The 24,428-nt window shown below is 42.8% G+C and overlaps 1 protein-coding gene across 12 annotated transcripts in view; it reads left to right on the top strand.

Annotated features, from left to right (window-relative positions):
• SETD4 (SET domain containing 4) overlaps positions 1 to 24,428 on the top strand; it is a 423,911-nt gene that overhangs the window by 190,956 nt on the left and 208,527 nt on the right. The gene's annotated exons all lie outside the window — the stretch shown is intronic.

Genomic DNA, 24,428 nt, shown 5'->3' with positions numbered 1-24,428 from the left:
TTACTCTGCTCCCTGGAGCCTTGAGGCATTTTCAGAGGAAATTCCCAATACCTGGAACATCTTTCTATCACTCTTTCTTTCTCTCTCCCTTTCTATCTATCCATTGAGTCCCTAAGCATCCTTCTAGATGCAACTCTGTCCCTCTGAAACCTTGGTTGACCCTCTGGCAGGGGTGTGGCCTCCACACTGTTCACCATCCCATCCCGTCCCCACCTCCATCATAAATCTGTGTGTGCAGATTTGTTTGCACGCCTACTACCCCTCCTTGACTAGACCCATCTATTACGTCCAGTGCTGAGAATTGTGACTGGTTCTTAGTAGGTCCTTAATTAACACTTCTTGGGTGAATGAATGGATGAATTATTCATAGTGTCTGACTTTTAGAACCATATATCATATAAAAATCTATACTTTTATTTTAGCCGTTCTTCCCATTTATGAAACACATGTCATGAGTTCATGCGCTGGCAGTAGAGTTCATAAAAATAACTATGCATTCTGATTAATTGACTCATATTACCTAATTAATTTACCTATTAGGGGGTCAGCCAGAATCTGGGCATGAAGCAAATATACTGTGGCATGGATCAACATTACAACCAAGTCCCTTAAGAAGCTGATAGGAAGGGGTTTTAAAAAACAACCAAGGTTACTAGGCATTACTTCATCTTTTACAACACATTGGACACTTTTTTTTTTTAAAACAAAAGGAAACCATATTTCGTCATGGTAAGGAAGAATCATGCTAATAATGGAAAACAAAATTATTCTAACATTTTAGCTAAAATCATAGTGTCAGCTCTAAGTAAAAAGAAGCTTGAGATGCCCAAGTGGGTCTATATTTTCTTGGTCCTTTTGTCCACTGAAGGATGCCTTGAGTGGCTGGAGCCGAGTCCCATCAGCAGGCAGGGAAGTGTTGGGGTGAGACAGGGGTGTGGGATGGAGGAAGCAACACATCAGTGACGCATCCTGGGAAATAATTAGGTTTGAGCACAACACGCTTAGACTACAAAGCTGTGAACATGTATTGACTTGTCCTCTAGGCCAGGCATGGGGTTTTGTGTTTTATATAACCTATGCCATTCAATCCACTCCACCGCCCTATGAAACTACGATGAATTTCTTAATTTTACAGATGTGGGAGGTGTTAATTGATTCTTGGTAGTTCAGGAAGTAGCTGAGGAATTAGAAAACATGCACCTGATCCATTCCCTCGTTAAGATTCAGAAGGGATGGCAGTTAGCTTGCCTGAACTCAACGGGAAGAGACACAGCTCACAATTCCTCTGTCTTCTTGTCTCCCAATAGACTGTCCCTTGATTCTCTCAGAACTCATGCCTCTTGGGTTCCCACCCCTTTCCCAGATGGCACAGGTGGCTGTATTGGGCTGCAGAGCAGCCCAGACTGACACAGCTGCACTCTCTTTGCAGAAGGGCTTGTCAGCTGAAAACATCTCTGTCAAGCTCACGGTGGGAGAATGGAGTGTGGTGTCTGACCTCAAAATGCCCTGTTCCTTCTACTCCTGCTGGCTATGGACATTTGTGACTTTCATGACATCAGAGACTGGTGTTAGAGTAGTAGGGGTGTTAGAATAGTAGGGGACCAGAGCGTCAGTTCCTCTTAATTCCCAGATGAGAACACTGGGTCCCTGGGGGGGGTGGGGGGTGAACTTGCTTGTCCAAAGTCACAACAGTGCGGGTGTGGAAGGTGAGAGTTCCCTAACATGCCAGGGCTCTTGTCCCTGCACTGCCAAGGCTCTACTACATGCCAAGTTCCAGCACCAGCGCTCTCCTTCCTCCCTGCCCAGTAGACAGTAGGTATCATTTTTTTTTTTTAATTTTAAAATTTTATTTTATTTACTTTTTTATACAGTAGGTTCTTATCAGTCATCAATTTTATACACATCAGTGTATACATGTCAATCCCAATCGCCCAATTTATCAAACACCACCATCCTCACCCCCCCGCGGCTTTCCCCCCTTGGTGTCCATACGTTTGTTCTCTACATCTGTGTCTCAACTTCTGCCCTGCAAACTGGTTCATCTGTACCATTTTTCTAGGTTCCACATACATGCATTAATATACGATATTTGTTTTTCTCTTTCTGACTTACTTCACTCTGTATGACAGTCTCTAGATCCATCCACGTCTCAAGAAATGACCCAATTACGTTCCTTTTTATGGCTGAGTAATATTCCATTGTACATATGTACCACATCTTCTTTATCCATTCGTCTGTCGATGGGCATTTAGGTTGCTTCCATGACCTGGCTATTGTAAATAGTGCTGCAATGAACATTGGGGTGCACGTGTCTTTTTGAATTATGGTTTTCTCTGGGTATATGCCCAGTAGTGGGATTGCTGGATCATATGGTAATTCTATTTTTAGTTTTTTAAGGAACCTCCATACTGTCCTCTATAGTGGCTGTATCAATTTACATTCCCACCAACAGTGCAAGAGGGTTCCCTTTTCTCCACACCCTCTCCAGCATTTATTGTTTGTAGATTTTCTGATGATGCCCATTCTAACTGGTGTGAGGTGATACCTCATTGTAGTTTTGATTTGCATTTCTCTAACAATTAGTGATGTTGAGCATCTTTTCATGTGCTTCTTGGCCATCTGTATGTCTTCTTTGGAGAAATGTCTATTTAGGTCTTCTGCCCATTTTCTGATTGGGTTGTTTGTTTCTTTAATATTGAGCTGCATGAGCTGTTTATATATTTTGGAGATTAATCCTTTGTCTGTTGATTCGTTTGCAAATATTTTCTCCCATTCTGAAGCTTGTCTATTCGTCTTGTTAGGGTTTCCTTTGCTGTGCAAAAGCTTTGAAGTTTCATTAGGTCCCATTTGTTTATTGTTGTTTTTATTTCCATTACTCTAGGAGGTGGATCAAAAAAGATCTTGCTGTGATTTATGTCAAAGAGTGTTCTTCCTATGTTTTCTTCTAAGAGTTTTATAGTGTCTGGTCTTACAACAGTAGGTATCATTTTATTGATTGGTGCCTAATTCAGTGATGCTCTTGCAGCACCCCTGGTGTGCACTTTTGCCTTGAAGTTGAGTTGTTTCTTACACTCTCAGGATGAGGTTCTCACAGTCAGGTTCTAAGCCTCTTTCCTATTCATTTCTCCCTCCTCCTAGGTCTTTTGGCCTTTTCCACAACATACCTTCCACACTGGTGCTTTTCAAACACAGATTGTAATTTTTCTCCCTTGCTGAAGCTATTTTCCCCACCCAGACACCCTCCTCTCCTCTCCTCTCTCTGTGTTTTGATCATTAATAAGAATCATACTACTTTTAAAAAATACTTTATTTTTTATTTATTTTTAATTTCTAAATTTTTATTTGGTTGTGCCACCATGGCTTGTGGGATCTTAGTTCCCTGACCAGGGATCGAACCTTGTCCCTGGAAGTGAAAGCACAGAGTCCTAACCACTGGACGGCCAGGGAATTCCCGAGAATCATACTACTTTTAAGATACCCTCTCCAACCACTTCAGACCACAGGGAATCCTTATGTCAATAGTCATGGCAACTCCATCCTTTGAAACTCAGTATATCCTGGCTAGGCCAGTGTTTCCAGAGTAATTCCTGGAAGGTGTGTCTCTCAAAAGATACCTTTCTCCCTGTATTCTGTTCCCCCTGAAGAATGGGTCCATGACTAAGTCTGTGAAATGCCAAATGTTTTCTCTGCCTCATGGAGGCTCACATTGCATGTCAGCACACTAAGCCTCTGAGAAGTTCTGCATTATGGAAACGGGCTTAGCTTTTTCAACCCTGTACTTCCCAAATTTATGTCCTTGGAACCTTTCATCTATGTGACTCTGTTAGCATCCTATTGAATGCTTTTTGGGGAATGCTCTTCTAGGAAGTTTATGACACACAATTAGAAATTTATAGGACTTATCTTCCCAGTCACACTGTGTAAGTTTCTGTGCTTCTTTATCTCTCCCAAATGACCAATAGAATGTTAATTTATTTCTTTCTTTTTGAGAAGTTTATGTTGTGGCAAGCACCAAGAAAGGTTTGCTTGTTTGCCAGTATGGAGTCCTGGTGCAGAAAAGAATTTTTTTCATGCTGGGATAGAGCAAAGATAAGGAGTGGTCAGCAGGAAAGGTAGAAATTGTCCAGAGATGAGAACAACTTAGACTCTAAAGTTGTCATGAACTGTAAATGAGGTTAGGTTTAGAAAGGCCAAATCTGGGTTCAAGATGGCGGAGTAGAAGGACGTATGCTCACTCCCTCTTGTGAGAGCACCGGAATCACAACTAAGTGCTGAACAGTCATTGACAGGAGGACACTGGAACTCACCAAGAAAGATGCCCCACATCCAAGGACAGGAGAGAAGCTGCAATGAGATGGTAGGAGGGGCACAATCATAATAAAATCAAATCCCATGGCCACTGGGTGGGTGACTCAGAAACTGGAGAACACTTATACCACAGAGGTCCACCCACTGGAGTGGCTTCCCATTCCCACGTCAGGCTTCCCAACCTGGGGGTCTGGCAACGGGAGCAGGAATTCCTAAAGAATCAGACTTTGAAAGCTGGCAGGATTTGATTGAGGATTCGACAAGACTGGAGTAAGTGGAGACTGCAGTCTTGGAGGGCACGCACAAAGTACTGTGCACATTAGGACCCAGGGGAGGGAGCGGTGACCCCATGGGAGACTGAACCGGACCTACCTGCTAGTGTTGGAGGGTCTCCTGCAGAGGTGGGGGGTGGATGTGGCTCACCATGGGGACAAGGACACTGGCAGCAGAAGTCCTGGGAAGTACTCCTTGGCATGAGCCCTCCCAGAGTACTCCATGAGCCCCACCAAAGAGCCGGGTAGGCTCCAGTGTTGGGTCACCTCAGGCCAAAAAACCAAGAGGGAGGGAACCCAGCCCCACCCATCAGCAGACAAGTGGATTAAAGTTTTACTGAACTCTGCCCACCAGAGCAACACTCAGCTCTACCCACCACCAGTCCCTCCCATCAGGAAGCTTGCACAAGCCTCTTAGATAGCCTCATCCACCAGAGGGCAGACAGCAGAAGCAAGAAGAACTACAGTTCTGCAGCCTGTGGAACGAAAACCACATTCACAGAAAGACACACAAAATGAATAGGCAGAGGGCTATGTACCAGATGAAGCAACAAGATAAAACCCCAGAAAAACAACTAAATGAAGTGGAGATAGGCAACCTTCCAGAAAAAGAATTCAGAATAATGATAGTGAAGATGATCCAGGACCTTGGAAAAAGAATGGAGGCAAAGATTGAGAAGATGCAAGGAATGTTTAACAAAGACCTAGAAGAATGAAAGAACAAACAAACAGAGATGAACAATACAATAACTGAAATGAAAACTACACTAGAAGGAATCAATAGCAGAATAACTGAAGCAGAAGAACGGATAAGTGACCTGGAAGACAGAATGGTGGAATTCACTGCTGTGGAACAGAATAAAGAAAAAAGAATGAAAAGAAATGAAGGCAGCCTAAGAGACCTCTGGGACAACATTAAACGCAACAACATTCACATTATAGGGGTCCCAGAAGGAGGAGACAGAGAGAAAGGACCTGAGAAAATATTTGAAGAGATTATAGTCCAAAACTTCCATAACATGGGAAAGGAAATAGCCACCCAAGTCCAGGAAGCGCAGAGAGTCCCAGGCAGGATAAACCCAAGGAGAAGCACGCTGAGACACATAGTAAACAAACTGACAAAAATTATAGACAAAGAAAAATTATTAAAAGCAACAAGGGAAAAATGACAAATAATGTACAAAGGAACTCGCATAAGGTTAACAGCTGATTTCTCAGCAGAAACGCTACAAGCCAGAAGGGAGTGGTATGATATATTTAAAGTGATGAAAGGGAAGAACCTACAACCAAGATTACTCTACCCAGCAAGGATCTCATTCATATTTGATGGAGAAATCAAAAGCTTTACAGACAAGCAAAAATGAAGAGAATGCAGCACCACCAAACCAGCTTTACAACAAATACTAAACGAACTTCTCTAGGCAGGAAACACAGGAGAAGAAAAGGACCTACAAAAATAAACCCAAAACACTTAAGAAAATGGTAATAGGAACATACATATAGATAATCACCTTAAATGTGTATGGATTAAATGCTCCAACCAAAAGACACAGACTAACTGAATGGATACAAATACAAGACCCATATATATATGCTGTCTACAAGAGATGCAATTCAGACCTAGGGACACATACAGACTGAAAGTGAGGGGATGGAAAAAGATATTCTATGCAAATGGAAATCAATAGAAAGCTGGAGTAGCAATACTCATGTCAGATAAAATAGACTTTAAAGTTAAGAATGTTACAAGAGACAAGGAGGACACTACATAATGATCAAGGGATCAATCCAAGAAGATATAACAATTATAAATATATATGCACCCAACATAGGAGCACCTCAATACATAAGGCAAATGCTAACAGCTATAAAAGAGGAAATCAAGAGTAACACAGTAATAGTGGGAGACTTTAGCACCTCACTTACACCAATGGACAGATCATCCAGCCAGAAAATTAATAAGGAAACACAAGCTCTAAATGAAACAATAGACCAGGTAGATTTAATTGATATTTATAGGACATTCCATCCGAAAACAGCAGATTACACTTTCTTCTCAAGTGCACATGGAACATTCTCCAGGATAGATCACATCTTGGGTCACAAATCAAGCCTCAGAAAATTTAAGAAAACTGAAATCATATCAAGCATCTTTTCTGACCACAACGCTATGACATTAGAAATAAATTACAGGGGAAAAAACATAAAAAACACAAACACATGGAGGCTAAACAATACATTACTAAATAACCAAGAGATGACTGAAGAAATCAAAGAGGAAATCAGAAAATACCTAGAGACAAATTACTATGAAAACACGACGATCAAAAACCTATGGGATGCAGCAAAAGCAGTTCTAAGAGGGAAGTTCATAGCAATACAATCCTACCTCAAGAAAGAAGAAAAATCTCAAATAACAACCTAACCTCACACCTAAAGGATCTAGAGAAAGAAGAACAAACAAAACCCAAAGTTAGTAGAAGGAAAGAAATTATAAAGATCAGAGCAGAAATAAATGAAATAGAAACAAAGAAAACAGTAGCAAAGATCAATAAAACTAAAAGCTGGTTCTTTGAGAAGATAAACAAAACTGATAAACCTTTAGCCAGCCTCATCAAGAAAAAGAGGGAGAGGACTCAAATCAATAAAATTAGAAATGAAAAGGGAGAAGTTACAGTGGACACCGCAGAAATACAAAGCATCCTAAGAGACTACTACAAGCAACTCTATGCCAATAGAATGGACAACCTGGAGGAAATGGACAAATTCTTAGAAAGGTATAACCTTCCAAGACTGAACCAGGAAGAAATAGAAAATATGAAAATAATAATACTACCACTTCCAATTGTAGTAGTATTGGAAGTATTCTAATTGGAATACTACTTCCAATCAGAAGTAATGAAATTGAAACTGTGAATAAAAATCTTCCAACAAACAAAAATCCAGGACCAGATGGCTTTACAGGTGAATTCTATCAAACATTTAGAGAAGAGCTAACACCTATCCTTCTCAAACTCTTCCAAAAAATTGCAGAGGAAAGAAGACTCTCAAACTCATTCTACGAGGCCATCATCACCCTGATACCAAAACCAGACAAAGATACTACAAAAAAAGAAATTACAGACCAATATCACTGATGAATGTAGATGCAAAAATCCTCAACAAAATACTAGCAAACAGAATCCAACAACTCATTAAAAGGACCACACACCATGATCAAGTGGGATTTATCCCAGGGATGCAAGGTTTCTTCAGTATACACAAATCAATCAGTGTGATACACCATATTAACAAATTGAAGAATAAAAACCATATGATCATCTCAATAGGTGTAGAAAAAGCTTTTGACAAAATTCAACACCCATTTATGATAAAAACTCTCCAGAAAGTGGCCACAGAGGGAACCTACCTCAACATCACAAAGGCCATATATGACAAACCCACAGCAAACATCATTCTCAGTGGTGAAAAACTGAAACCATTTCCTCTAAGATCAGGAGCAAGACAGGATGTCCACTCTTGCCACTCTTATTCAATGTAGTTTTGGAAGTCCTAGCCACGACAATCAAAGAAGAAAAAGAAATAAAAGGAATAGAAATTGGAAAAGAAGAAGGAAAACTGTCCCTGTTTGCAGATGACATGATACTATACATAGAGAATCCCAAAGATGCCATGAGAAAACTACTAGAGCTAATCAGTGAATTTGGTAAAGTGGCAGGATACAAAATTAACGCACAGAAATCTCTTGCATTCCTATACACTAACAATGAAAGATCAGAAAGAGAAATTAAGGAAAAAATCCCATTCACCATTTCAACAAAAAGAATAAAATACCTAAGAATAAACCTACCTAAGGAGATTAAAGACCTGTACTCAGAAATCTATAAGACACGGATGAAAGAAATCAAAGATGACACAAACAGATGGAGAGATATACCATGTTCTTGGATTGGAAGAATCAATATTGTGAAAATGACTATGCTACCCAAAGCAATCTACAGATTCAATGCAATCCCTATCAAATTACCAATGGCATTTTTTACAGAACTAGAACAAAAATCTTAAAATTTGTATGGAGACACAAAAGACCCCAAATAACCAAAGCAATCTTGAGGGAAAAAATGGAGCTGGAGGAATCAAGACTCCCTGATTTCAGACAATACTACATAGCTACAGTAATCAAGACAATATGGCACTGGCACAAAAACAGAAATATAGATCAATGGAACAGGATAGAAAGACCAGAGATAAACCCATGCACCTATGGTCAACTAATCTATGACAAAGGAGACAAGGATATACAATGGAGAAAAGACAGTCTTCAATAAGTGGTGCTGGGAAAATTGGACAGCTACATGGAAAGAATGAACTTAGAACACTCCCTAACACCATACACAAAAACAAACTCAAAATGGATTAAAGACCTGAATTTAAGACTGGACACTATAAAACTCTTAGAGGAAAACATAGGAAGAACACTCTTTGACATAAATCTCAGCAAGATCTTTTTTGATCCACCTCCTAGAATAATGGAAATAAAAACAAAAATAAACAAATGGGACCTAATGAAACTTCAAAGCCTTTGCACAGCAAAGGAGACCATAAACAAGATGAAAGACAACCCTCAGAATGGGAGAAAATATTTACAAGTGAATCAATGGACAAAGGATTAATCTCCAAAATATATAAACAGCTCATGCAGCTCAATATTAAAGAAACAAACAACCCAATCAGAAAATGGGCAGAAGACCTAAATAGACAGTTCTCTGAAGAAGACATACAGATGGCCAAGAAGCACATGAAAAGCTGCTCAACATCACTAATTGTTAGAGAAATGCAAATCAAAACTACAATGAGGTATCACCTCACACCGGTTAGAATGGGTATCATCAGAAAATCTACAAACAACAAATGCTGGAGAGGGTGTAGAGAAAAGGGAACCCTCTTGCACTGTTTGGTGGGAATGTAAATTGATACAGCTACTATGGAGAACAGTATGGAGGTTCCTTAAAAAACTAAAAATAGAATTACCATATGACCCAGCAATCGCACTGCTGGGCAGATACCCAGAGACAACCGTAATTCAAAAAGACACATGCACCCCAGTGTTCACTGCAGCACTGTTTACAATAGCCAGGTCATGGAAGCAACCTATATGGCCATCGACAGACGAATGGATAAGGAAGATGTGGCACACATATACAATGCAATGTTACTCAGCCATAAAAAGGAACGAAATTGGGTCATTTGTAGAGCCGTGGATGGACATAGAGACTGTCATACAGAGTGAAGTAAGTCAGAAAGAGAAAAACAAATATCATATATTAACGCATATATGTGGACTCTAGAAAAACGGTACAGATGAACCAGTTTGCAAGGCAGAAATAGAGACACAGATATAGAGAAGAAACGTATGGGCACCAAGGGGGGAAGTGAAGGGGGGTGGTGGTGGTGGGATGAATTGGGAGATTGGGATTGACATATATACACTAATATGTATAAAATAGATAATAAGAACCTGCTGTATAAAAAATAAATAAATAAAATTCAGAGAATAAAAAGAGAAAGGCCAAATCTACTGTCAGAAAATCTCAGTGGAAAAGTTGGAATTTGAGAAACCCTCATCCAAAGAAAGGCAAATAGCTGTGATGTAAGGAAACCTCTCCAAGCCCTGGAGAGTGAAAAATAAATTTAAAGATGAAGAGAGAGAGAAAAATGGAACAGAATGCATGGTTATAAAACACTCATTTTAGTTCAGTTTCAAAACTTTCCTGGGATGTGCTCCCAGATCCTCATTCTGCTACCAGGAGCTAAGCTCTAGTTATTAAGGCTCTGTTGTTGCCAAAATTTCCTTCTTTTACACTTTTTTTTTTTTGCTTCATTTTTCAGTAATGACCTTGCATAACCCTATATCTTTATCTGTTCAGTTCAAGTCGGTTCAACAGTTATTTATTGAGCACCTTCTGTGTGCCAGGCTATGCTGGGGCTTCAAAAATAAATAAGACAGTCTTTTTGCTTGTGTCTATTTTAGCCAGGGGGTAGGGAGAGGGAATATTAGACACAATGACAGGTAATTTCAATATGGTACCAAGACAGAGTAAGCACAGGGAGACACCTGACCGAGCCTGGGGTCTCCAGTGAATAGTTCCACAGGGCCGACCAGGAGTACAGTGTTGAATGCCCATGAGACTTTTAAGCTAAAAATGTTCTCATTTCTTCTAAAATTAGAAGGAAAAAAAGAATATGATCCAGCCTGGATTTTATTTGTCTTTATACCAACACACTTGCAAAGTAGTTTTGAATACATTTTATGGAGGAGAGGCCCACAGGGCAAAAGTGCCCAGGGTACTGTATTGGTTTCCTAGGGCTTCTGGAGCAAAGGACCACAGACTGGGTGACTTAAACAGTAGAAATGTATTGTCTCACAGTTCTGGAGGCCAGAAGTTCAAGATCAAGGTGTTGGCAGGGTTGGTTCCTCCTAAGGGTTGTTCCAGGCCTCTCTGCCAGGTTCTGCTACTCTTGTTTTATAAGGACACCAGTCATATTGGATTAGAGGCCCACCACATGCCAATATGACCACATTTTAACTGAACTAAGTACATCTGCAACGACCCTACTTTCAAATAAGATCACATCCTGAGGTCCTGGGGGTTGGGATTTCAATATATGAATTTGGTGTCTGTTGGGGGGGACATAGTTCAACCCATAATAGTGTGCTTGAGGTGGACAAAGGAGTCACATGGCTTACTGTGGTTACAGGTCCCCTCTCCTCCATCCCAAAGAAATAAAACAAATACGTTCTTAAGTTCTTCCGGTAGGTCACGAGACCACTGTGGAAAATTAAGTTGCAGACTTGACTGGAACATTTTATTTACTGACCTAACTTGTAATTTAAGAGGGCCAGGTTTAACAATCTTAAAAACAAATCTTTACCCTCGAAAGAGCTGACCATGAAATCTTTAGAAAGTTAAGCCTTCTGGTTGAACTCAACTCAAGTTTTCTGTAGAAAACTCCCCTGCGTGCGCCATCCCCAGTGGGCCTGGCCTCAGTGGGTCCCAGGTTGTCCAGGGCAGAACTCTCCAGGTTTCACTGCTGGGAGCTGTTTTTTTCCCCATTTCTTAGGGACAGGCTGTGAGCCAGAGAACTGATGCCAGGAAGTGGTGATGAGGATTTTGAACAAATGTTACTCCTCTGGTTCCCACCCTCATGTCCTCAGGGTCGGGGTCTAAAAGGGGCCAGAGCATATTTCTCACAGGTTCTGCGTGCTATTTTGGGGAAAGGGCCAGGCAGTCACCCCGGCACGAATCTGGCACAAGCCCCCCAGAGCCTGTTTTGAATCTGCTTTTCAATTCTGCCTTTAGCCCAGAGAGTCCAGGGGACGTTGTCTCCCTCTGCCCTCGCTGTGCAGGCCTGCTTAGCCGGTGGTGGTTTGAGACAAGCGAACCCTACTTCTCACTCCCGCCCCGCCAACTCTGCAAATGCCTCTGGGTGTCTGGTCCTCATTAGGGTTGGCTGAGTTGACAGTTTACAGCTTCACCCTGCAGTGCCACCTCACCTGTGGTTGACCAGATGCCTCCATCTTCACTTTTGAAGAAAAGGCCACAGGGCACTGCTCAGGCAGTTGCCAGAGCTTGTCCTCTGGGCTCACAGGCCATGCAGCTCAGCTGCAGCTGTCACCACCTTCCCGTCCGGGAGCCCAGCTCACCACAGCCTCTCCTTGCCCGGGGTTTTGCCAAACTCCCTGGACGGCAGCCATCTTGGGTTTTCTCCTGGAGCCCATGGACTGTCTGGGTTCTCTCACAGGTTGTAAGAGAAACAAACTGAAAATGTGCTAAGTCCTTCATCACCTCCTTCTTTTTCCAGCCTCTCATTTGAAGCTCTGTGTGTATTCCCAGACTTGCACTTCTTAGTATTTTTCATAAAAATAACTCTGTTTGGCAGCTCCGGGTAAACATCTTAGCTTTAAAGCCTTTACAATTAGACCTCTTATTGCAACTGGAATGGAGCAGCTGTAATTAAGAAAAATACACAGAATAAAGGTTTGAAAGTGTGTCCTTTGTTTCTGGAGCATCTGAGCTGTTTTGCTGTTAACAGGAGGAAATATTTAGAAAAATCCAGGGCATTTCCAAACATCTGACTGCTCAGCTGGGTAAAAATATAATCTAAGTATTTCCTTTCAAATTTGCATCACTTTATGATTAGTCAGGGCTTTTGAAGTATGAATTTCCTTTTCTGAAATGTTTTCTATTACAGCTGTGTCTTTTTATATTTGGTGACCCAATTATACAACTCTTCAGCATGGAAAAATTCACGTTATTAGTTAAAAAATATATTGTTGTGCCTCAATAACAGGTTTTGTAAGATTATGTTTTATAAACTTTTATAAAGTTTATTTTTGTTGTTTTGTTCCAGGGTGTAAGAAAAGGAGGTTCTGGGGGGTGGCGTTTAAGGAGTTTTTTGAGGTAGGACAGAGGTAGAAACCAGAAGGGTGGTGAAAATCCCTTTTGAACGTACCCTTTTTATCCATTCATTATTGTAAGGGAGAAAGTTGGCATTGGATTGAAACATTCCTGATTATTTGAACCAGAGCACGTCTGGCTGTGGGACTTCTTCATCTTGGATGATTTAGAGCTCTTCTCATTTTCCTTTACCCGAAGGTACAACCATGAGTCTACAATCATCTGTTTGCTCCTAGTATCTTTTAACAGTGAACTCTTAAAAAGATTGTTGAGTTTATTTCATTACTTAGACACGTTCCAAGAGTTCTGGAAAAACATGGCCTCAGAGAGAATATAATCTGGAGATTAACATTCTTTAGAATTTGCCTCTCAGGAGATACTTTAGCACACAGATTCTTTAAAAATGCGTTATTTATAGCTCCAATATTTTCTTTATAATTTGTTCCAACTAGTTCATCATCATTGAAACAAGGATTATACTCCCCTTTTTAAGGCCAAGCTGTTTGCTTCCAAGTGAGAATTTAAAGAAAATTCAGTGTTTGATTTTTTTCCCCCTTATCTTTTCTGGGAGTAGATATATTGTGTGAGTGGTCCACACACCTGCCAAAGTCAACTTTTAAAATAGACATAACGTAAGCCCGGCACACAACTCAGCCTTGTTCTCTGGGTGGAGCTCCGTCTCAGAGGGTTCGGTTCTATAGGATTGGTTTGCCAGCCATGAAGCCTGCAGAGAAAATGCAAGAAAGGAAAATGATTGCCTTTTGTTTGGAGCCACCTCATCCATCAGTGGCATTATTTGGTGCAACTTGATAGAAGCATCAGGACCTTTCCCCACTGCAAATGCAGTTCAAAAATGGCACTTGTCTTGTATGTGGTGGGGACACTCTGTGTGATGTCCAGGGCTACGGTGGTGTTGCTGGTCTCTTATGGCCCCTTGAGACTGATCTGCTTCTCTTGAAACAAGCCAGGGGCTCACTTAACACAGGGTCCTCCCTGTGATTCTTCCAGGGGTTCTTGCCATCATTGTCAGGGATTTTAAGGCGCTGGGAAGGGAAAAGTCAGCTGCGACCAATACACACCCTTGAGATGGTGCTATTGGGGACCTCTAGGCTGTGGATTGATACCAGAAGCCAAAACAAATGATCTATAGTGCAGAGGAACAGCATCTGAAATTTGGAGACTGACTCATTGCCTGTATTTTAGGAAATGAAAAGAAAAATTAAAAAAAATTCTCAACCTTCAAATGAAGAGTGGTTGAATGATCCACAATATGTATCTGCAGGCAATTTTTTAAAAAAGAAGGAAATATTTCAGCCTTCAGTGGTCCTTGAATAACTAACAGAACTCAGCAGTGTTAGAGCTTGTAATGGGTAGAATTGTGTCCCCCCGCCCCCCCCCCCCCACCAAAGAAACGTTTAAGCCTTATACTGTGAATGGAGCCTTATCTGGAAATAGAGTCTTTGCAGATGTCAAGTTATGGATGGTAGGATGAGACCATCCTGAATTTAGGCTGAGCCTTAAATTCAATGGCTGTTGTCCTTATAAGAGAAAGGAGTAGGAGTTTTGAGACACAGAGACACACAGAGGGATGAAGGCCATATGAAGATGGAGGCAGAGATTAAAGTGATGCAGCTACAAGTGAAGGAACACCCAGGGGTGCTGGCAACCACCAGCATTTAGGAGAGAGGCATGGAAAAGATTCTTCCTCAGAGCCTCCAAGAAAGAGCCACATCTGCTGACATTTTGATTTTCAGCTTCTGGCCTCTGGAATCAGGAGAGAATAGATTTCTGTTTTAAATTACCTAGTTTTGGGGCAATTTGTGGCAGCTGCAGCCTTAGGAAACAAATACAGAACTCTATGGGGTTTTGAGACATCTGATCCAGAGAGCCTCATTTTATTTTGGGGAGGCCCAATGGCTTGCCCCAGTTTGCATGGTAGATGTGCAGCTGAGCTTAGACGAGAATACTTGAGCACAGACCCTAAGTTGAGTGTTCCCCCATACCCACTCATGACCTTTTATAGCACACCCAGTATGTGCGGAGCACGGGGTCGGGTTCCAGAGGGAGTACAAAGGTAAGTCACATCAGCTTTGCTATTCAGGAGCTTCAAAGAAGTCACATATTCAAAAGACTATGATATGGGGTGCTCTGTGGTGTCATTAGAAGTTATAAATCTAAAAATGCTGGACGACTATGTGTGATTGGCCAGAAAAGGCTCATTTTGGAATGGGACATTGTGGTTGGGCTTTAAAAGATGAGATTTCAGCATGGAGAGGTGGAGGAGAGAAGAGGGGCCAGGAGAAGAGATGGCGGTAGGATGGTGTATGCTCACTTTCAACTTTGTGAGTGCTCTCGAGATGGTGGAAGATGAGCCAATTGCTGTAGAGCTATGGGGGCAGCACCCAGGCACAGAGCTGCTGTGAGGTCATCCTGCTCAGCCATGGAGAGGACATTGCCACCCTAGTGAGCCTGGGGGTCAGAGCATTGAGCCGAAGAGGATCATTCTCGAGCTTTAAGGTTTAATGTTTCTCCACTAGGTTCTGGACTTTCCTGGGACCTGACACTCCTTCCTTCTTGCTTATTTCTTCTCTTGGAATGGGAATGTCTACCCCATGCCTTTCCCACTGTTGTATTTTGGAAGCACACAACTTGTCTGGTTTCACAGGTTCACAGCTGAAGGAGAATTTGCCTCAGTGAATCCTACCTCGAGTCTCACCCATATCTGATTTAGATGGTGTTTAGATGAGACTTTAGACTTTTGAGTTGATGCTGGAAGGAGTTAAGACTTTGGGGACTGTTGGGATGGAATGTATGTATTTTGCATGTGAGAAGAACATGAGTTTTGGGGGGCCAGGGGTAGAATGCAACGTATTAAATGTTTTTGTCTCCTCCACCCTCCAATTCATATGTTGAAATCCTAACTCCCAGTATGATGGTATTAGGAGGTGGAGCCTTTGGGAGGTATTTAGGGTTAGATGAGGTCATGAAGGTGGAGCCCTCATGAATGGGATTAGTGTCCTTGTTGAAAGGATGCCAGAGACCACCCCCCCACCCCCCGCTTCCCATTGTGTGAGGACACAGGTAACACAGGTAGAAGACAGTTGTCTGTGAACCAAGAAGTGGACCTCCCCAGACACCAACACCAAATCTGCCAGAGCCTTGATCTTGGACTTCTCACCTTTCAGAGCTGTGAGAAATAAAGTTCTGTATTTGTTTATAAGCCACCATGTCTGTGGTATTCTGTTATAGCAACCTGAATAGACTAAGACAGCTGCTAAAGGAACATAGAACCAAATGGGAAGAAGAGTAAACTCTGCTGATTGCCTTTGCTTCCTACTTCTTTCCACATGGAATCTGGGTTCTGATCAGGTGTCTGCTCTCTCTTCAGCACAGTCACGCGCCTCTGGGGAAGCTGACCCTACATCCAGGTGTGAGAGGTGGTCCAACAGGCAACACCAGTAGTGACACTCCCCTCACCTGTGATTAGCTGGGCGATGGACATGTGAACTAATTCTGGCCAATGAAATGTAAGGGAGGTTCTAGTGGTGGGGGGCAGGGAAGGAGGGGATGTTTCTGCAAAAGTCCCTTCTCACCTGAGAGAAAGTATGGGAAGAAAAACTCCCTTTTCCTCTGGACTTTGGTGTGTCTGGATGTGGTGTCTAGAACTGTGGCAGACATCGTGCTACTGGCCTAAAGATGAAGCCAACGCTAGGGATGGCAAAGAAACAAGAAGGAAGAAACAGGGTGGTTGATGACAGCATGACACCAATGAGCCCATACCCTACCTTCATGTTTCCTGTTAAATGTGTGAACACATTTCCTTACTGTTTCTGCCAGTGGGAATCAGTGTTCCTGCCATGTGTTGCGGAAAGCATGGCAGGCCTTCCTAGAGGAAGTGACATCTGAAAGATGCTTAGGAGTTAGACGGGAGAAAAGGGCAGAGAGAACAGCTTTCATGCAGGATTTAAGGGGAGAGACTATCACCCCTGTATTTGAGACACTGAAAAATGTAGTCTGTCTGGCACAGAGAATGGGAGTGGTGGTGAATTCTCACTGGAGAATGTGGCGGTGGAGATGAGAAAGCAGGAGGAGGAATAGAGAGGAATAGAGAAATAAGAGCCAGAGTAGAAACAGTACAGAAGTTTACAAGAATTCATGTGGGAGAGCCCAAGGGAGGTATTATTTAGGAGAATACTAAATTGGTTCTGTTGAGACAGGAGGAGATTCCTGCATCAGGCGGTGGCAATGGTAATGAAAACCATGGGCAGATGGAAAAGACACCAGGGAGGTAGAATCCATGGTATTTGGCAGTAGATGAGCTCTGGGGGTGGCGGGGTGGCTGGGGGTGGGGTGGGGTGGGAGGTGGAGACAGCAGAGCCCATGCCAAGAATCTCATGTGAGTGACTCAGAAGATGCACTTATCATGAAAGGCCAGTTGAGAAGGAGACTGGGTTGGAGAGGGCTGAGGTGGAGAGGAGGACGATTGCAGCCATCAGTTTTGGGTTTTCTGAGTGCAAAGTGCTTAGATGCACACCAGACACAGAGGTGGGAGGAGCATCTTGGCGGATGGCGATGGGCGAAGCGCAGCCGCTGTCAGCGGGGATCCTAGCCTGGGCAAGGCCCAGGGTTGGGAGGGTGGCCCTTGAGCTCAGAGCTCTTTGGAATATCCACAGGACTGAGTGGGGCCTCCGTTGCCTCTCAGCTCCCCGACGGGGACTGGTGACAGATGAGTCTGGGGTTCTGACTCTGGCGCTCTCTACAGCGTCTGGTCACTCTCAGTCCTGCTTCTGCCCTTGTCCAGCGTCTGGGTGGCACACTGGGACCCTCCTTTGTTCTCGCGGTAGCAGTTTATACCAGGGACTAGGCTTAGCTTGTGAATTCCAAAGTACCCGAATCTTGTGCATCGAAAGACTTGGTTTTCAAGACTATTGTTCCTGCTCTGTTAAGATGTAGAGTTCTCTGAAAGTTGCATTCTTTTTGTCTCTACATTCTGCAGGACTGGTCTTCTCTGGTTGCCCAGTTTTTGTTTTTGTTTTTTTTTTAGGTTATTTTTTATGGTTTTTTAAAAAAATTTTATTTATTTAATTTTATTTTTGGCTGCGTTGGGTCTTCGTTGCTGCACGCAGGCTTTTCTCTAGTTGCGGCGAGCAGGGGCTACTCTTCGTTGAGGTGCGAGGGCTTCTCATGTGGTGGCTTCTCTTGTTGCGGAGCACGGGCTCTAGGCACGCAGGCTCAGTAGTTGTGGCCCGTGGGCTTCAGTAGTTGTGGCTCGCGGCTCTAGGGTGAAGGCTCAGTAGTTGCGGTGCACGGGCTTAGTTGCTCCATGTGGTTGCCCAGTTTTAATAGACAGAAAGCCAGAGTTAATATATCAAACTGTTACCTCAGCACAGGTAGTAGCCACAGAAAGATGGAAAGAGTAGAAATGTGTCCTGCTAGGGTGAGACATAAGGAACAAACTGGGTTAATCAGAGCCTGCAATACAGAAATCCACTCAGCCCACATGAAACCCACAGGGATGGAGACGGAGCTCCTCCGGGTCCCCCATCTGACTATCCAAGCCTTCAGTTTCGGCTTGAAGGCAGGAAAAGGGTAGCACCCTAAGCTTCTTGGCTGCTTTTCTTGCCTCAAGGCATACAGGATGGACAAGTTGGGGGTACAGGTGGTTTGGGGCCAACATCCCAAATGGAGTGCTGACTCCTGCTCCTTGGTTCTGGGAAGATGCAGAGGAAATCCTTTGGCACCAAGCAGGCAAATACACACCCAAACAAAACAACACGAAAAACCCCACACCGAAAACTTTCCACTTGCAAACATGTTTTTGTCACTGCCAAAGGTTTAGGATTGCAACATGCAGGCATCTTTGGCCCCAAACCCGAGGACTCTGAAGTCTTCCCAAAGCACCTAAAATAAAAAATTCCTTTTGGCAAAAACAGTATGTTTGTAAACCGAAAGTCTTTATTTTTGAGAAACTCAATTCCCCCTTAGATGTAGAATATTCAGAATAAAGCCCCTGTGGCTATTTTCCGTCTGCTTTTCCTGCTCCAGATTGTCACTGGCAGGTAGAAAATATCTCTAGTTTGTGTGTGTTTGTGTGTGTTTGTGTGTGTTTGTGTGTGTGTGGTTTTCATTAACTGGGTGTGTGTTTGGAATTTGTGCTTGTTGGCCAATCGCTGATTGCCTTCTGATGCTTCTTGAGAGAAAGCTTTGCCGATGAGGTGCTGGATTCTTCCAGGCTCCGGGTTTCTTGTGCCCTAGAAGCATGAAGCTGGGAACTCCCCAGAGACAAGAACCTCCTTGATTCTTGTCAGGAATTCTACCCCACCCATCTAAACATAGAACCTGTTACAAAGCGCAGATCTGCAGTGGGAGTAGCTTGTTTTCTTGCTTCTTTTTAGAACAACTTCACTGCTAAGAATGAGCTCTGTTTTCCCTTCTCAGGAGTCCAGGTGGCATCTTTTTTCTCCCCCTTCTCACTATTAAATCCCGTTCACACAGAAGGCTCTGATAACCTTCTCACTTTAAAGGGTGGCCTGAGGTCTCTAACTAAATCTTATAAACAACTCTCACCAAATATTCAAAATTTAAAACACCCTGGTCTAAAATCCTAAGACAAAAGATAAAATTTTTTATTTGTGGTATTTCTGGTATTGGCCACAGAAGGTAAAATTCAAATAACATAAAATTAACCATTTCAGAAATTCAGTGGCATTTAGTGCATTCACAATGTTGTGTAATGAGCCCTTCTATCGAGTTCCAGAACATTTTCGTCACTCCAAAGTAAAATCCTTTACCCATTAAGCAGTTTTCCCCCCTTCCTCCCCACTCCTCCCCGACTCCCCAGCTCCTGGAAACCACCAATTTGCTTTCTATCTCTGTGGAGTCCCCTGTGCCGCATATGTCATAGCAATGGAAGCATACAATATATGCCCTTTGTGTCTGGCTTCTTTCAATTAACATCATATTTTCGAGGTTCACATTAGGAGAATATTTGTCCCTGAAATGAATCCTGCTGAAGAGCTATTTAAAGTTGAGTATGAGCATGAAAGAAGCTGTGGGATGAACCCTGATGCTTGCAGAGTGCTGGAAAGAAAGTTTGTCAGAGGCTGGGTAGGCCAGACTCCGCCCACAGAGCTACCCCTCTGTCTTCCAACTGTTTTACACTGGTTCTGGACCTGGATGATGACTCCTGGGGCCCTGACATCATCTCCTGCTCATGGCCCTTCTTCCTGGACCTGCTTCTCACATAGCGAACTGATTCCTATTGTGTAAGTTCAGTACCTTGCTGCCTTGCTTCTGTCTATCTGGGTTTAAGAGATCTTGGGAGAAAATCAATCCCGTAGACATTAGGGAGAAGACAAGTCATGGGTTTCTAAACTTCCATCACCTTTCATCCTGTTGGGTAGCCATGAAGTCTCATGCAGTAGAGGTGGGAGCGGACGGTATCTTAATACTTGGACAGGAAAAGGATGCTGAACGAAGGTAAGTTCTGGAAAAAGTGACTGGTCATGAAAAGTTTTTAGTGTGTGCATATAGTAAGTTCATTATAAGCATATAAAGTTAAAAGTGATTTGCCATATGGCTTTTTTCTTTTTATGTTTTATTACTATTGCATTTTCATTAAAAAAACAAAACAAAACAAAACCTGATCTGACATCATTTCTGTGGCTATTGTTGACTTCACCCATTTTGATTAACTTTTCTCATTTTTATATCCTTACTATATTTTAAAAACTTTTTCTGGAGGTCAAAGAATTCATCCTTCTGGAATTGGAATTCATTCATTCTGGAATTGGAAACTTGCATCTACTAAATTTCAATGACAAGTTTTCTGTTCTCAGCTGATCTTGCTAACGCAGAGCAGTTACTCATCAAGCAGACTTATCTAGCCACTAGGTGGTGTGCACATGCTATTGTGAAGGGAGATTGAAGTCAAACTATTTGGAAAAGCAATATGTCTTCATTTAAGGTAAATACAAAATTAGCCCTACAAACAGTTGTACGTGCTTGTGGATTACAGAATTTTCTTCCCGCTTCTCTTTCCTGGACTGCCTTTTCCACTAAGCATCATGATTAAGCATAAGGACTCTAGACTCAGACTAAGTTCAAATACTACCTCCATCCTTCACTTGCTATATGACCTTGAGTAAGTCATGTCACATAAGTGTTCTCACCTACCAAATGGGGTTACCATACCTCAGAGGGCGGTGGTGAGAATTAAAAAATTGACATATATTAAAGCATATTGTCTTACAAGTACTTGCTTTTTAAAAAAAATTGATTTCTTTTTCTTTTTTCCTCCTACTTTATGAGATATAATTGACACATAACACTGTGTGAGTTTAAGGTGTACAGTGTGATGATTTGATACACATATATGTTGTGAAATGATTATCACAATAGGGTTAGTTGTGTGTTTGCATTAATCGTCAATATTTTTGTTCTTCATTGTGGCGTTGCCAATTACTTAGACAAATGTTTCCCAAATACCAGTTCAAGGACTAGCAGTATTAGAATCACTGAAGGATCTTACATGAAATATAGATTTATTAGTACCATATCTGAGGCATTTATTTCAGTAATTTTGAGGTGGGCTTAGGCGTCTATATTCTTTAGAAACTTTACAGGTGGTTCTGATGCTCAACTAGATTTGGGGACCAGTGAGATAAACTACCCAGGGATGTTGCTGTCTACCCAAGTCCAATCACTGTGTAAGAAGCTAATGTACACTGGCAATTTCCAATTCCCCTTTAATGAGAGTGTGTGCCATCCAAAGCTCTGACCATTGGGATGATTTCCTCTAACCACTGTCTGTCAAGGCTACCACTTGAATGAAGCTGTTTCTGTAGCCACTGGCTATGTTTGGCTTGTGCCTTCATATTCAGCTGACTCGTGCATAAATCAAGCGTGGGCTTTTTCCTCCTCCAACAGTTGGTCATAATGGACTTTCCATGTGGCTATAGGTATGAGCTAAGGAGAGGCACTGATGGAACAATGGTGAATAACATGGGGGTCTGGGATACCTGCTAGTATGACTTGCTTATGCCCTGGATGTACCACTTGCATCTCACAACGGATTGCTGCTGGGCATGCCCAACCATGTGGGTTTATGGGTGTGATGGAACCCAGCTCAGCATGGATGATTGGTTACCTGGTGTCCCATGGTCAGGTATTCCCATCTCTTCCAGGGCCCAATAGCTTGCTGGGAGCTGTTTATTCTAAAGTTATGTAGTTATTTGATGTGGTTGACATGGCCTTGCTCCAGAACTCCAAGTGTCTTAGTTGTGATTTTTTCCAGTGTGGATTGCCGAAAACTCCATACAAGTGTCCTTTGCCATCACCAATATTTCTAACGCCATAGGGTCTGCTGGGCCACAAGGCTCAAGCCATAGGGCCACTTGCTCTGCAGCTGGGACCTTTTGCAGAGCCTTTCCCTCTCTTGGCTGTCATTTTGTCCCTTGTTATATGGATGTGAGCAATATTCCCAGCTGTGGAACTAGTGTCTCCAAAACCTAAAAAAGCCCACTGGGTTTTGAGCTGCAGCATTTTTGTTTTTGTTTTTGTTTTTGGAGGGGTGGGATACGATAATTTGTTCTTTACTTTGGCTGAGATATCCTGACATGCCCCAGACCCCAGACCTTTAAAAAGTTTATTGATGTGGCCCCTGATGGTTATTTCCCATTTTCTTTATAGCGTGAGTCTGACTTACAAAGGCCCTGAGCATTCTTGACACTTCTCACTCACCAGCTCTGGTTTACATGATGTCATCACCAGCGTGGTGTTCTGTGGATGCCCAGCTGGTCCAGGTCTCCTCAAACTATATTATGGCAGAGAGGAGAGAGTTAACACAGCCCTGGGTCAACACTGTAAGTGAATATGGTTGTCTGTTCTGAGCAAATTCGAACTGTCTCTGATCCTCCTTTTTGATAGGGATGAAAAGGACAGAGTCCCCAGATCAAAGACTGCATGCCATGTACCTGAGCCTGTGTTTATGTAAAGATACACTATCTGGCAAGGGAGCTTCAGTGCCAGCTGTGGGCTGCTGCTTCTTGAAGTCTGTGGGAGTCGGTCATCCTCCAGGACCCGTATGGTTTCTGCAGGGACCAGACTGATTAATTAAATGGCGATATGATAGGGACCACACTCTGCATTCTGTAGGTCTTTAAGGGTAGTTCTAAGCTTTAAAATCCAAACCTTCCCCTCTCCCCACCCCAGGACATGACATTGTTTTTTATTTACTAACTTGGCTGGGGTAGGAGGCAGTTTGAGAAGCTTCCTCTTAACCTTCCTTGCTACGATAGCTCTTGTCTGTTTAGACGTTTGCAACTATCAAGTATGTCTGTTCCCATTACACATTTGGGGACTGGGGTAGGGACTGTGGGATGGGTTCTCTCACCCAACGTCCTGATTGTCCAGCATTGATTCTTCTGATGGGATAGATTGAGCAGTATCCTGGGTGGCTGCTCTGTCTGGCCTCTAGGGGTGCTGTTCTCTAACAATCATCTCTTATCCATGCCTGGATGATCCCCAGAGGATCACTCCCTCCTTGGCACCCAGTAATATAATTGTCTATCTGGCATCTGATAGCTGAGCATAGCTGCCCGGTCTCTTAATGTTTTGGATCCTATCATCCCCAGGGTTACCAGTGAACCTACTTCTGTAATGGGGTCTCCTACCATCAGTCTTGCCCTACAGAGAATGGTACCCACTGAGATTTTCAGTGATGATACCAGCGTCCTTACCGGCACACTCCTTGTTGCTTTAGTTACTGGAAAACCCTCTGGGCCTTTCCATGTAACAGCATCTGCTGGGTTTTCGGGGTTTACATGATGTGTCACTCTAGCTGCTTACTTCTTCCTTCACTGGAAGGAAGGAAGAAGCTGCTAGATTCTTCCTTCACTCTTCATTATGGCACTTCTGGCGTTTCTACCTCATTGGTACGACCATCGCTTGCTCCAAGCTTCCAAGAGTCACCTCAGCAGCATGCTAATACCGCCTCTTGAAATTCTTGTCAGGGTGTTGTTATGAGCTGAATTGTGTTCCCCCATAAATTCGTATGTTGATGTCTTAACCCCCAGTACCCCTGAATGTGATTGTGTTTGCAGAGAGGGCTTTAAAGAAATAACTAAGTTTAAATGGAGTCATTATGGTGGGCCCTAATCCAATAGGATGGGGGTCCCTAAAAGAAGAGAAGATTAAGACACAGACACACACAGCGGGAAGACCATGTGAGGACACAAGGAGAAAATGGTCATCTACAAGCCAAGGAGAGAGTCTGCTGACACCTTGAGGTCAATCTTCTGGCCTCTTAGGGCTGTGAGAATATACGTTTCTGTTTAAGCCACCCGGTCTGTGGTACATTGTTACGGAAGCAGAAGCAAACTAATACAGG

Source organism: Eschrichtius robustus, chromosome 6, assembly GCF_028021215.1.
Source record: "Eschrichtius robustus isolate mEscRob2 chromosome 6, mEscRob2.pri, whole genome shotgun sequence".
Lineage (NCBI taxonomy): Eukaryota > Metazoa > Chordata > Mammalia > Artiodactyla > Eschrichtiidae > Eschrichtius > Eschrichtius robustus.
Note: the sequence above shows the minus strand (reverse complement) of the source record. Positions and strands in the feature narration are given on the sequence as shown.